The sequence below is a fragment of the Panthera onca genome, chromosome E2, assembly GCF_046562875.1.
Source record: "Panthera onca isolate mPanOnc1 chromosome E2, mPanOnc1 haplotype 2, whole genome shotgun sequence".
In the NCBI taxonomy this organism is placed as follows: Eukaryota; Metazoa; Chordata; class Mammalia; order Carnivora; family Felidae; genus Panthera; species Panthera onca.
In genome coordinates this window covers 10,704,855-10,719,660 of record NC_138353.1, presented here as the reverse complement: position 1 = coordinate 10,719,660, position 14,806 = coordinate 10,704,855, and positions in this window count along the sequence as shown.

The following is a 14,806-nucleotide window of genomic DNA, read 5'->3' as shown; positions in this document are numbered from 1 at the left end:
AGAATCAACATAGGATTCTGCAAGGGCCGGGGAGATCGAGTTCAATGAATACCTGTGTTAAGCATGTAGCGCTTGCTGCAATCAGTTGGTGCTCAGTTCAATCAGCAGCACTTACGAACCACCTACTAAGTGTCAGGCACTGTCCCAAACCCTGGGATACAACAGGGAACAAAACAGTCTTGGCCCTCGTAGAGTAAGCACCACTATTCACTTCCTTAAGAAAACCTGATTTTCAGACAACAAAGTGGAGACCCAGGAGCCTGGAATGTGACTCAGTCCAAGGACACACAGGTAGACAGACGGAGGGAAAACTGGGATTTGAGTGCAGGACAAGCTTAATTTCAGAATCCGAAGGCGTTAGAGGTAGGGGACCCTTCCTTGGAGTGGATCATTGCTAATATTCAATGGTCTCTGATACAAACTCAGTTTTCTGAATTTTCTTCTCCCTGAATTCCTTGTCTCCAAGGATTCTTCCCAGGTCAGTCAGAGGCAAGATTGGGCTCAGAGGGGGTCTGGGTGGGTGGGGGGGTAATTATGGCAGCGGGGGGGGGGGGGGCTCCCTCTGCTCCATCCACTCCTGCCCCTGCCTTGCCATGCTCTCGGGTCCCCAGGATGGGGAGGGTAGCAGATGGCCTGGGGAGGATGAAGTGGCCTCCCATCTGTCCCCTCCCCCCCACATTGTCCCTGGAGCCAAGGGGGATTCGAGGGGGTTGTGGTCCACTGCAGTCTGGATCCTCCCCCCCTCCATCTTCCGGGAGGGAGCCGAGGAGCTGGTTGCTATGGAGACAAGGAAGAGGCAAGAGAGATGCAGGGAGACACTGGGGTCAGGCCAAGATCCACACCTTAGACCCTTCGATGCACACACACTCACACCGCACAGGTACATATCCCAACATCCATGGAGGCTGGCGTGAAGTTCCACATCCCCAGGACACCCACAGTCACACAGGCACTCCTGCAGACACACAGGTGTATACTCAACGGTTTCACACAGGGACACTCTGATGTATGAAGGAGACTCATGGGGATAGGTACACACACACACACACACACACACACCCATAATGCATAATGGACATCCAGTCATGTGGACCATATACATCACAGGGTTTCATGCAAAAATAGATAGACACACATCTGATATCCGAGTATGTCCCAGGTGCACAAATTCGAAGCCAAAATAACTCCACACTTGGCCACACACACCCTGAGAAGTTACAAGTACATGATCAAAGCCGTAAGACCTAAACAGCCTATGTTACATAAGGCATACATGTTAGCGACATGTGATATACAGACTGACAAACAGACCTAATCCCGTCTCCCATGCAAATTGGATAATCACACACATTTAGGTACATGGCTGCCATCGTCTAACGCACAAAATGCATAGGACCTCACAGGTCACTCAGTGTGACAGGCACATCACACACGGCATCTGGGGGGCTGGTCACCCCCCCCCGAAGTCAATGCCTGCAGCCCCAGCTCCACACGCCCCCCCCCCCAAGGCCTCCCATTTGGACACACACGACAGCACGGTTGGTCACGCACTCACACTCACAAACACAAACCTCCTCCTAGATATTTTTAAACCCAGGCTAGTTCTGCTGCTATGGCAACCGCCCCAAACCCATTGCCATAGCAACCTAACGTCAGCTTTCCAAGCACCAAATCCTGGGGGATTGCAGGGCCCCGATCTGAGGCCAGAGGAGGGGGCCGCTACACCCTCTCCGCCATCATCCAATGCACCCAGTATCTCCACGCCAGGGCCTTCAGGGGAACAGCCAGCTTAGGGTGGGTAGGGGCTGGCGCTAAGCATACAAGTCCTCTAGACCGAGCTGAGGCAAGGGCACCCCTCCCCGCACTTTTTCGTTCCGCTCCGCCAGGACGTTATGGAGGGGCTCCTGGGGCAAAGGTCAGCCTGCCCCCGGACACACACAAGCCTGGGTTTGCATCTTGGTTCTGACATTTACACGCTGCGTGACTTGGGCGTGTCCTTACCTTCTCCGTGTCCCACCACGTTCCTTAATTTGGAAAATGCCGTTCCTGCTGTTGCTGTCGAACCACTATCCCAAGGGCTGTTGTGACTCCGTGGCTAACAGCCCAGCCAGACCCGCCTCCGAATTCTTACTCTCCCATTTTCTAGCCGTATGAACTCAGGCAAGGGCCTCCCCTTCTCTGCAACAATGTTGGGGGGCAAATAGTAATCTGATTGCATAGGGCTGTTTGGGAAGATGCCCGACAGGGGGGTGTGGCGGCTTATCTAAGAACTCTGCATGTGTTCCAACTTAGTTAAGGCTTAAGCATGGCCTTTTGGGTAGGCACTGTTATTATTCCAATTTTGCAGGAAAGGAAACTGAGGCTCGGAGAGGCTGCCTGAAATCACACAGTTTTGAGGCGCGAGATTTGAACCCAGGCAGTCAAAGACGTGGCCTCAGCCCTTTCTCTCTCCTGCTTCTAAAGAAGTTTGGAGAAGGGTGATGGGATGGCCGGTTCCTGGAAAGGCTGGCTAGCCTCAGTTTCCTAGCCTGCAAAATGGGAGTTCAAGCGGTACCGCCGGCTGAGGTTTTGGAAGATCTATGAGGCACCTTGAACCTGGGGCGTTGAGGATGGGCGGGCGAACCTGAGTGCTCCCTGCAGATGGAGAGCAGATTGGGAGGGATTGGGCAAGCCGGGTAGCAGGTAGTCTGAGGAGGGAGGTTGGGTCTGCTTCCCAGCTCTCAGGCATGGGCTTTCTCCAGTCTGAGCCTCAGTCTCATCTTCTGTCAACTGGGAATCACAGCGGTGCTCGGGCTGCGGCCAGGAGTCCAAGAACGGAAGTAGGTGAAACCACTTGGCATGGGTCCCAGCCAGCGAAGAGGGAAGTCTGAGCTGATATTAATATTATCCGTTCAGTCTGTACATGGGATTTAGGAGTCAGGATTGTGTGGTGCAGGACTTGGCAAACTGTTTTGACCCAGGGTGAGAAATACACTTAGGTCATCACCCAATGCATAGAACACGAAACAAAAGTTTCACAAACTCACACTTCCCCTATACCTTAGTGTGTATTACGTCTATACTATGGGCACAGACTCCGATCTGTTCTTTTCTATTGAAAAATGTCGGTTGATTTCACAGTCCACTAACCGGTCGTGACCAACAGTGTGAAAAACCCCAGCGTGGCGGTTACGAGGTGGAATCCTGGGATCGCTGGGGGATTCTACCCAGGGGAGTGACGTGGGCATCAAAGAGGCAACGGAGAAGGGGCCAACCCCGGGGGCTGGCATGGAGCCAGAACAGACTCCAAGGAGGAAGGGCTCCGGACCCCAGCAGGGACGGGAGAGACGGAGAGACGGAGAGATGGGATCGGAAGCCAACACACGAAGAGTCAACCCAGTGTATCGAACGTATGGTGGTTATGGCCATACCGGCGTAACCATACGTACCCAATGCACAGTTAGCGTCCACCTTGAAGACGGATCCTTATTTATCCATTTGACAAAAATCTTTATTGAGCACGTGCTCTGTGTTGGGCACCGTCCTGGGCACTGGAGGTACAGCAGTGAACAAAATAGACACACATCCCACGAGCTCACATTCTAGGGAGATAGACGATAAACGAGCCAAAGAAGTAAAACATACAGTATGTTAGATGATAAGTGCTGTGAGGAAAAATACTTCAGGGAAGGGGGATGAGGGATTGGGGTGCAAGGGGGGGGGGTGAGAGTAGGGCTTTGGGCTTAAAAATAGTGGGCAGGGAAAGCCTCACTGAGGAGGTGGCACTTGAGCAGAGACCTGAAGGAAGAGGAGGTGAGGGAGTCAGTCATATGGGTCTCTGGGGGAAGAGAGGTCCAGGCAGAGGGAAGAGCAGGTGCAAAGGCCCTGAGGCAGGAGCGCACCTGGCTTGTTGGAGGAAGAAAGAGGAGCCCAGGGAAGCTACAGCAGAGCAGGGGGAGGGGAGGGCAGGAGGAATGAGGCCAGTTAGGCAGGAAGCAGCCCGTGTGGGGCCTTGAGGGCCACTGTCAAGACTTAGCTTTGACTCTGAGTGCGCTGGCAATCCTGGGAGAGTTTTGGGCAGAGGAAGGGCTTGAGCTGACTCAGGTTTTACCACAGATCCTTCTGGCAACGTGGTGTCGGTGTCGGGGCCGGGGGAGGGGGGGCCGGGGGCCGGGGACAAGTAAGTGGCCCCGTGAGGAGGTGATTGCGAACATCTGGGTGAAAGGTGTTGGTGGCTGGCTGGCCCAGGGTGACAGTAACGCAGGTGGGGAGACATCGCTGGAATCCTGGTGCTTCTACGCGGCTTCGGGCAAATCATTTCACCTCTTCGGAGCCTCAGCTTCCCCATTTGCACGTGGGGCTGACAGTAAAGCACCCACCTCTCACTCCTGCTGTCCGGTCTCAGTGTGATGGAGCGTGGACAGCCCTTGGCACAGAACGTGTGCTCAACAAATGCCGCCCGCCGTTCTCACTGATATTGTCCCCCTCGTTCCCAGACCCGAGAAATTCTGCGCCCTGCCCAGTGGGGCTCTGGGAAGGAGGATTCAAAAGAAGAGGGTTGACCTTGACTAATGATTGTGTATTTATCTGATCCTGAGAATATTCGAGTCAGAGAATCTTGGACCAAAAATACTTGCCCCGAGGGGGCCTTTAGGGATTTTTTATTCCTACCAGGCTCTTTGTAGGACGGAGAAATGGAGGTCCAGAGAACAGTTGTATCCTGCCCAGGAGCCCACAGTGAGTTGGGGGCTGAGCCAGGGCTAGAATCCATCCTTGTGGCCTGTCTCCCAGGCCTGTGTTCCCAGTCTGGCTGCTTCCTTGGTGATCATGGCATCTGACCCAGTCCCCTCCCCCACGCCAGCCTCAACATCTTCCTGATGATTTTGACTGCCTCCGGGATAAATTCCAAACTCTCCCTGTCGCTCGGGCCAAAAACCTTGCATTCGCCCTTGACACCCTCTCTGTCCCTCACACCTACATCCAATCCAGCAGCAAACCCAAGATTCTAAATCTGACCCCACCTCGCCCGCCACGTCTGTCAAGGTCAACACCGCCGAGGTGCAGGCCCCCAAGGGCTCCCCGCTGGACTCCCATAGGAGCCTCTTCCTGGGCTCCCCGCTTGCACCGTTGCCCCCTTTCCGGCCTTTTAAAAGCCAAGTCGGATTATAGACCGTGTGGTGTCCAAGAGAAAGACAAGTGGCATTTCCGTAAGTGCATCGAGGAGCGATCCAGATTTCTTGCCTTAGGTTTGTAGAGAAAGAAGGGGCTTTCTATGTTCTCTCTCCCAAGGGTGTGGTTTTACAAATATTAGGGAGAGAAGGGTGCCTGGTTGGCTCAGTCCGTAGAGTTTGTGACTCTTGATCTTGGGGTCGTCAGTTCAAGCCCCATGTGCGGCATTAAAAAAAAAAAAAAGACAGGAAACAAAGGCACGGGGAGGTCAAGTCACTTGGGGTTGAGCTGGAATTTGAACCCTGACAGTCTGGCTGTTGCAAGGCTACCCTCTTACCAACTTTTATCACACTGCTTCTCTTTCTCACTTGCCCCTCTTCTCTCCACCAACTTTCTCCACGGTACATACCCCGCCCCCCCGAATTCTCCCCTCCCCGGGAATCTCGATGCTTCCCTACCTTGGAACCACAAGTGCACAGACGTGAGCTGATTCTATGCCATCATCTTTGGTTGAATTTCATATTAGTCATTTCCCTCTTTCTTCTGCCTCCCTGCCCCCCCCCCCCCCCCCCATCCGAGCTGTCGGCACAGAGCCCGACGCGGGGCTGGAACTCCTGAACCAGGAGATCGTGACCTGAGCCGAAGTCGGGCGCTTAACCGACTGCGCCACCCAGGCGTCCCTCTTCTGTTCTTTGATTAAGATTCGCGTGTATCCTTACGGTCAGTTTCTTTGCGTGCGTTTTAAATTCGCAAAAATGTCAGCAAGCCACAAACCTCCTTCTCTTTCTCTCATTGTGCTTTTGGAGAGCTCTCTGTGTGGCTACGTTGATTTCCAGCTCCTGAGGAGAGAGTCACAGGAGGATTCTGGAGAGGCCGGCTGAGTTTAAAATCCCAGGCCCAGACGGCTCCCTAGCTGGATGCCCTCGGGCAAGTGTCTTAACCTCTCTGGGCCACAGCTTCTCCAGGTAGAATGGGGGGTGGTTCCAAAATGGCACCTTTCTCACCGGACCATTGCCAGCTGGCATCTTAAAGCATTTAGCAGCAGGCATTGACTGAGCACGGCATGATGATTGCTTCGCTCTCTTTTGTGTTGCTGTGGGGGTTCCTCACCAGTTATTTCACATTCCACTTCTCAAGACCCGGCGATGGGCATAAAATTCCCTCCAATTCTTTGCTTCTACACCACACGCAATTTGCATCCTCCTGCAGACCTCATGCACGGGCCTGTCGGAGAGTGGAGAGGGGAGGGTGCCAGGCATCCTCGTATTTAATTTCTCGGAGTATTCCAGATTGCTCTCCAGAAAGGACACACCTGTTTATATTGCTGCCATCAATGCCAGCTGACCCATTCTTCCAGATACTTCTCTGGAACTCGGTGTTCTCAGACCACCTAATTTTGGCTAAGCTAGTGGCTGTGAAAATATTGCTTTACGTACTTAATGTAGATCAGTGTAGCTTCTCTGGGCTTCTTAAGTCTTCATTTGCACCTAGGATTACTACAAACACGTACAGCCGTATGCGTGTGTGCATGCAGGTGCATGTGCATTTGTGTGTGTGTGTGTGTGTGTGTGTGTGTGTGTGTGTGTAAGGCTTTGAATACTAACACTTTATTTTTTTTAATGTTTATTCATTTTTGAGACACAGAGAGAGACAGAGCACAAGCAGGGGAGGGGCAGAGAGAGAGGGAGACCCAGAATCCGAAGCAGGCTCCGGGCTCCGAGCTGTCAGTACAGAGCCCCGCGCGGGACTCGAACTCACGGACCGTGAGATCGTGACCTGAGCCCAAGTTGGATGCTTAAACCGGCTGGCCCCCCACCACCACCCAGGCACCCCTTGAATGCTAACACTTTAATACTTTAGTTTTTGTCACTTGAAGTAAAAAAGGGATCATTGTAGTACCTACCTCTCTCCTAGATTAAGAGGATTCAATGATACGATAATGGCCATGGTTTATTCTGTTTCCTTCCATGGCAGGCACTGTGGTGGGTGCTTCATATGTAATAACCAAGTCGCTCCTCACAAAAAAACACTATGAGGCACAGCTGCTCTTATCATCCCCATTTTACAGATGAGAAAGCCGAGACATGGAGAGATAGACTTTAAGAAGTGGAGCTGGGCTTCAAACCCAGGCAGACAGGTTCATGAACCCCCTCGCTGCCTCTCAGGAGGCACAGACCAGAAGCAGCCATGGCTTCATGACTGTTCTATATTAATCAGCCGTAATCACCTGACAGGACAATGCAGGGGTTGCTTAGGGTATGTTTGCTGATGGCCTTAGCAAATCTGACAATGGATTTATCTCTTTATCATAAGCATAATAGTTATAGAACCTCACGTTAAAAAAAAAAATCACGTTAAGGGGCACCTGGGTGGCTCAGTCGGTTGAGCGTTCCACTCTTGATTCCGGCTCCGGTCATGATCCCAGGGTCATGGGATGGAACCCCGAGGTAGGCTCCATGCTGATCGTGGCCTGGATGCCTTCCTCATGTCCATTCACCTCCCCCTTGAACCTCTCCCCTTGCCCCACTCCTCATTCTCACCCTTGGCCGGGCTCCAATCTCATGAAGAAAAGAGGAGCCATTGGAAGGCTCCCAGGGCATCTGTGTCCTACCTGCACCTGAGACCCCATTCTCTGCCTTCCCTCCTGGTAACTATGGAAACGCTGCTAGTGTGCATTAGATCCCATCTCTTCCATCTACTCAGGGACATAAATCAAGCGATTCTCCCCTGTCTGTCAGGCACTCCTCTCTCTTCTAGATCGTTCTTGATGTCATAAAACATGTCTTAACACAAATATGCTTTCTAGCTACAGATCCAATGTTCTCTGCTCTTTACAGTTTTACGGCAAACCCTGAAAAGAGGAAGAGAGAGAGAGAGAGGGAGAGAGAGAGGGAGAGAGAAACGGAGGGATCTGTACTAATGTCTCCTATTCTATTCCATTCCTCAGTCCTTCTTGAATCACCCAACCAGGGTTTGGCTTCACCACTTGGCCGAATCAACTTTTGAGTTGATTACTTGGTGACCTCCATGTGGCTCAATCCAATAGTCCAGTGACCTGCCCTCATGTCACTTGAGCCCTCTCACTGATAGTCACTTTCTTTCTAGGTTTATCTTCTTCTCTTGGCTCTCAAGACTCTCCACACTCATGATTTCCTTCCTATCTCAATGGCTGCTCCTTGTCTGTCATTTCTTCCTCATCTCTGGGGTCCTTGAACATTGGGACTCAGTGCTTATCTTCTCTTTTCTTTTTTCACCCACTCTTTTAATGATGGCATCCCAAATTTCTATATCCCTCTAGGCTGGACCTCACCCCAGAACTCAGATTCATATATTCATTTATCCTCTCAATGAACGTCCAGTTGGAAGTCTGTTAGGTACCTCGTAGTGTCCAAAACCAAACTGCCGAGCCCGACTTCCCCCTGTGCCCCACCTGCTTGCTATTCATCTAATCTCAATAAATGGAAACTTTGTCTCAGCAGCTTCTTAGATCAAAAAACCTTGCAATCATTTTGACTCGTTTCTTCATCTCCCTCCCAACACCCAACCCATCAGTGGATTCTGTCAGCTCTATCTTAGGAACATGTGTGGATTCTAACTACGTCTCCTATGGCTTCCTAAAAGCCACCATCATCTCTCATTTGAATTATAATTTTAAAAAATCTTTTGGTTAAAAGATGAACCATTTTACAGGGCACAAGCCAGAGGCATCTCGTACATTCACAGTGTTGTGAAAGCATCATCTCTATTATTTCCAAAAACATTTTCATCATCCCCAAAGGAGACCTCACACCCATTAAACAGTGACTCCCCATTCCCACCCCTACCCACACCCCCAATCCCTGGCACCACTAATCAGCTTTCTGTCTCTATGGATTTGCCTACTCTGGACATTTTGTATGAATGGACTCATGCAATATGTGACCTTTGTGTATGGCTTTCTTCACCCATTATATTTTCAAGATTCATCCACATCGTAGCATGAACCAGTACCCCATCCCTTTTCAGGGCTGAATAATATCCCATTGCATGGATGTACCACACCTTGCTTATCCATTCATCTGCGGATTGGCGTTTGGGTTATTGCCATTTTTTGGCTATTATGAATGGTACTACTATGCATATTCACGTACAGATAATTTGTTTGAACACCAGTTTTTAATTCTCTTGGGTAAATACCCAGGAGTGGAATTGCTGGGTCCTGTGGCAACTCTATGTTTAGCTTTTTGAGGAACTGCTAAACTGTTTTCCACAGATTGCACCATTTTATTTCATTTGAATTATTTTAGCAGCCCATTCTTTTTTTTTTTTTAATTTAAGTTTACTTTTATTTATTTTGAGAGAGAGATAGAGAGTAAGCAGGGGAGGGGCAGAGAGAGAGAGGGAGACAGAATCCCAAGCAGGCTGTCCACACTGTCAGCACAGAGCCCGATGTGGGGCTCAAACCCACTAACCATGAGATCATGACCTGAGATCATGACACCCTATTCTTAACACAGCCACCAGCACGACCACTTAAGACGTGAATCAAATTGTGTCTCTGCTGCCCTCCATCTTCAATGGGTCCCATCTCACTCAGGGCAAAATCCAAAGACCTCACAATGGCTCACCATGCCCTACATGACTTAGCTTCTGGCTCCCTCCAGGTATCTTCTTCCACATCCTGACCCACTCAGTATGGACCTCCTCCCCCTGCCTTTTTTTAAGGCGATCTCTAACCCAACGTGGAGCTCAAACGCATGACCCCGAGATCGAGTGCCACATACTCTACCAACTAAGCCAGTTAGGCGCCCCCCTCCTCACTGCATCAGGCAGGCTCCCACCTCTGGACTTTTGCCCTCATTGTTTGCTTCTCCTGGAATGCTCTACCCCTGTATCCACAAGACTGGCTCGTTCACTTTCTTTAGGTCTCCCTTCTAAGTCACCTTCTCTGAGACACCTTCTCTGACCATCCTGTCTCCTTTACTCTGCTTTATTTTCTCCATAGTACTTACCACAATCTGACATCATACATACATTTACTCACTGTTTTATGTATGTATGTATTTATACTTAATTGTGTGTCTTCCTTTCACTAGGCATAGGCTTCTTTTTCTCTTTGTTCACTGATATACCTACCCCCAGCACCCAGAAAAGTGCCTGGAGCATAGTAGGTGCTCAGTACATTCGGGTTGCATTTCATGAGATATGCTGATGCGGTTCATAGCCATTTTCAGATATACTTAAATTGCCTAACTAGTTGTCTTGGTGTAGGAATGGCTTCCAGGAGCGCTCCTATTGTCCAAGGTGCTAACTCACTAGGTACAAGGCCCACCGTCTACTGGGGCATGACCTTACGCTCTAGTGGCTACTCCCCAAGCCCCTGTATAACGGAGGTGAGTTAATGATTAAAAGAACTGAGCCAGAAGCTAGTCCATGAACACATGTTCCGAAATGTAGCTAACATGAGTTAAACATCGTGAAAGGTTTCACAAATTTCCAAAATATTTAGATGACATCACCAATATGGACTTGTGAAGTTGAAACTTTTTCTAAGCTATAATGACTAAGAAAAAGTTTCATCCACTAGAGGAAAAGTTTCATTCCACTAGAGGAAAAGATAATTTACTGTTCTCTTCTCTCTGTAGATCAGGATATTATGAAATAAGTACATGCAGCCAAAAAAGTAGGCGACAAACCACAGAGGTGTGTCAGGCAGTGAATTAATGAAAACATGACGTTATCTTTGGGGATTGTGCAACGTTTGCGGTGTTTGTGAGCTCTTTTAAATGTGTAACTCGTTATTATTTCATAGTCTACGTTTTCATGCTCATACCCAATTTTGTGTTAGTAACTTTGTATTTCTTTTCTTAAGGAATGCTCCCCTCCCCTACACCTCCACCAAATTCTATAAGCTCTATGGGCCCTGTTGATGACTCATTGGCTCAAAATAGGAATACATTCTCAAGCTGTGCGATCCCCGGGCAGCGGCTGTTCCTCTCTGAGACTGTTTCCTTAATAACAAAATGGGGATCACAGCAGCCCCTACACTGCAGGGTTGTTAAGTTTAAATAAGCCAAGGCCTGTAAGTGTTTAATGCAGACTTGGAACACACTGAGCAACGATGAACCTCAAACCCGCCTTCCAGCTAAGAACTTCTCCGCAGCTTCCGGACCCGCGGCGGCCAAGACCCGGCTGTGCGCATGCGTTCCCGGCTCTCCTCCAGTCCGCCCCTCCGCGTGGGAGCGTCCTATTCCGCTGCAGGGGGCGACGGGCGGAGTCAAGGGGCTACTTCCAGGATTTCCTCCCCTCCGAGGAACACCCCTCCTTGTATGACTGGCAGTAGTAATTAGCCAGTAAAGATTGGAGAGAAGACCGACGACCCGGCCCATTTAGGAACCTCTCATCCGAGTTGGCCAATTGCAAGCTTTGGTGGGTGGGCTCTTCTCCGAGGCGGGACACGGCGTGACGGGCGTCTGTTTTGACTAATGAGAACTCGGCTGGGAGTAAACCAGGGCCAATCAGAAGCGAGAAGGCCGGATCTTGGGGCGGGGCTGGAGCTTCGGCAGTTGAACCCCTCGCGAGGAGGGGTGTCTGTGGAGAAGGTGAGAGGCGGCGGGAGTAGCGGGTGCGCGGGCCGGGGTGGCGATCCTGGGGGGAGGGGATGCTCTGGGGGAAGGTGGGCTGCGGCGGGCAGTGTAAGGGTCGAGAGGGGGTGACCTTTAACACGGATAGGCGCTTTGATGAGTGTTTGTAAGGCAGAGGGCAGCATATGAGTGGGGGAGATGTTTTGTATTTCTCAGGAGGGTCTTTAATGGGGAAAGTGTGTAAAGCAGGCGACAGCAGGTGGTAAAATACAGAAACGCCCTTGTGATATAGCCTTGCGATTTAATGGGAGGTTTGAAGGCAAGGGGTTATTACAGCGCAGTGTGGAGGAGCGGAGGTCCTTGCGATGAGTGACAAGCTTTGATTCGGGTGGAGGGCAGGTGAGGAACTATATCGAGGGAGGAAATGAGTGAGGACTCCGGGGATGAAGGTGTGTGTTAACGAGGTGTGAAGGCATGTGATCGATACACGTAGCGTTTGTTGAGGGCTTACTATGTGCCAGGTTTTGAATGAATTAATTCTGAAAGTTCTTAACAACCCTACCGGTGGTTAAGAGTGTGGGGTCCGGAGTTGGGGCTGCCTGAGTTTAAATGCTGGCTTTGCCACTGGCCCTGCCACTGACCGTCACGGTGTCTTTGGGCCAATTGTTTAACCTTCTGTGCCTCAGTTTTATTTATCATCGTTAGGGTGACCTCATCTCTTACTTGTCTATATCTCCCACCTAGTGGCCTCACCCAGTCTCTTGGCTTCACATGCTCTTTATATAATGATGTCTCCAAATGCCTGTCTGCAGTCTGGATCTCTCCCCTGAACTCCAGACTCATTTGTCCAACGGCCGACTCTTCTCTACTCTTCCCCCCCCCCCCCCCCCCCCCCCCGTTGGAGGTTCCTGTTAAAACACAAGTCAGATCATGGTGTTCCCTGGTCAAGACACCCCCATAGCTCTCACCTCACGCAGTAGAAGTCCTTGCCAAGCTTGTAGTGCCCCCACCGGCTCCAGCTCCCCCTCCACTTTGCCCTCAACTCCTGCCATTCTCCCTTGTTCACACGGCTTCAGCCACCCTGGCCTCCTCATTGTTCCTCAGACATACCAAATTTCCCACCCCGGGGAATGTCCTTGCTCTCCCCTGCCAGGATCGCGTAGTCTCCAGATGTCTACGTGGCTTCTCCCTCACCTCCTTCAGGTCTCTGTTCAGATGTCAAATCCACAGACAGGCCTCCGCTGACCACCCAAGAGAAACTGGCCCCTGTTACTCCCCGGCCCATCATCACCTGGTTTTGTTTTCCTTGGTAACACTGACTCCTACCCAACATATATTTGTGTTTGTTTATATCCACTGGCTTCTTAGACTCCCACCCCCCACTAGAGTGATAGAGTGTTTGCCTCATAAGAGTATAGAACTCAGCACCTAGAAGTGTCCACAGATGCTTTATTAAAAAAAAAAATTTTTTTTTTAACGTTTATTTATTTTTGAGACAGAGAGAGACAGAGCATGAACGGGGGAGGGGCAGAGAGAGAGGGAGACGCTTTATTTTATTTTTTTTAAATTTCTTTTAACGTTTATTTATTTTTGAGACAGAGAGAAACAGAGCATGAACCAGGGAGGGGCAGAGAGAGAGGGAGACACAGAATCGGAAGCAGGCTCCAGGCTCTGAGCCATCAGCCCAGAGGCCGATGCGGGGCTCGAACTCACGGACTCACAGACCGTGAGATCGTGACCTGAGCTGTGAGATCGTGACCTGAGCTGAAGTCGGATGCTTAACCGACTGAGCCACCCAGGCGCCCCGCCCACAGATGCTTTAAAAAGCGTTACTTATACTCTACCATCATCTCCATCATTTCTTGGGGGTGGGGGGCTCCCTGTGGTATTGGGAGAGTCTTGGGTGGGGTGGTGGGGTCAAGATGGGGTAATAAACTGGGAAGACTGTGGCGTCCAGGGGTGTAAGGTCTCAGATCTCAGTGCTGGGGGAGCTTGTGGGAAATGCAGATTCCTGGGCCCACCCCCTCCCCCCAGAAGTTCTGCTTCTGCCGATTTGGGGCCATGCCCAAGATCCCGCATTGTCATCAACCACCTGCAGCCCTCGGAGAAACCAGTTCAGAGCTTGGACAGGAGCTGTCTCATCGTTAACCCTCCCCTCTGTGGCTGGCCCTCTGCTGGGCAGTGCTGGGGAGCCTGGTGGTTGAGACAGCTCCTCACCTAGCCTGTGGGTCAGGGAGGGCTTCCTGCCGGAGTGGACATTGGAGCTGGGACCTGGCGACAAGGGGTGAGCTGAGAGGACAAGACCTCGGCTGTATCCAGTACCTACAACCCCGTTTTCCTGGCATCTTGCATAAAGTAGCCCCTGATCTGTGCCAGGCCCACGGTGCTGAAGACCCAGGAATGATCAAAATCTTGGGTTTCTAGTCTGTCAACTAATCATCAGCTAGTTGCACAGATGGTAAACAGCTGACCGAAAGCCAGGCACTGTTCGAACCTCCTTCCATGTATTAATTTAATCCCCACGGTCACCCTGTGTGAGATGGGAGCTCTTATTATCCCCACTTGACTGATGGGAAAAGGCCCAGAAAGGCTAAGTGCCTTGCCCTGGGTCACACTGTGGGCAGGTGGTGGGATGGGAGCTGAGGCCAGGAGTCCCTGTGTGTCATGCTTAAGATACGAGACCACCCAGAAGGATTGGTGCTGGGAGGGAAAGGAGCAGGGAGTTATGGGAGGAAGCAGAAGGTGGTCCGGGAAGGGTAGCTGGGTAATGTGTAGGGGGTCTGGTGTGCCTTTCCCTCGCTGCAGGATTCTGGGCAAGCCTCAGTTTCGTCCTCCGTAAAATGGGGGATGGTTACAGCAGCTGCCAGAGAGCAGAATTAAAGGATGAGTCACTGGTTGATCGGTGTGCATCGTCCTTATCTAAGGCAAAAAGCCTTTGAGGGATAGTGGGGGGGGGGGGGGAGGATTTGGATACCCCACGGGGTGGTGATGGGCTGCGGTGTGCGCTGTGGAGGTGTGGATCCTGGGGAGTCCCAGAAGCCTTTCGTGTTTATGTGTTCCAGGGGGACAGTGTGGAAGGCTCTGGTCTATATTCT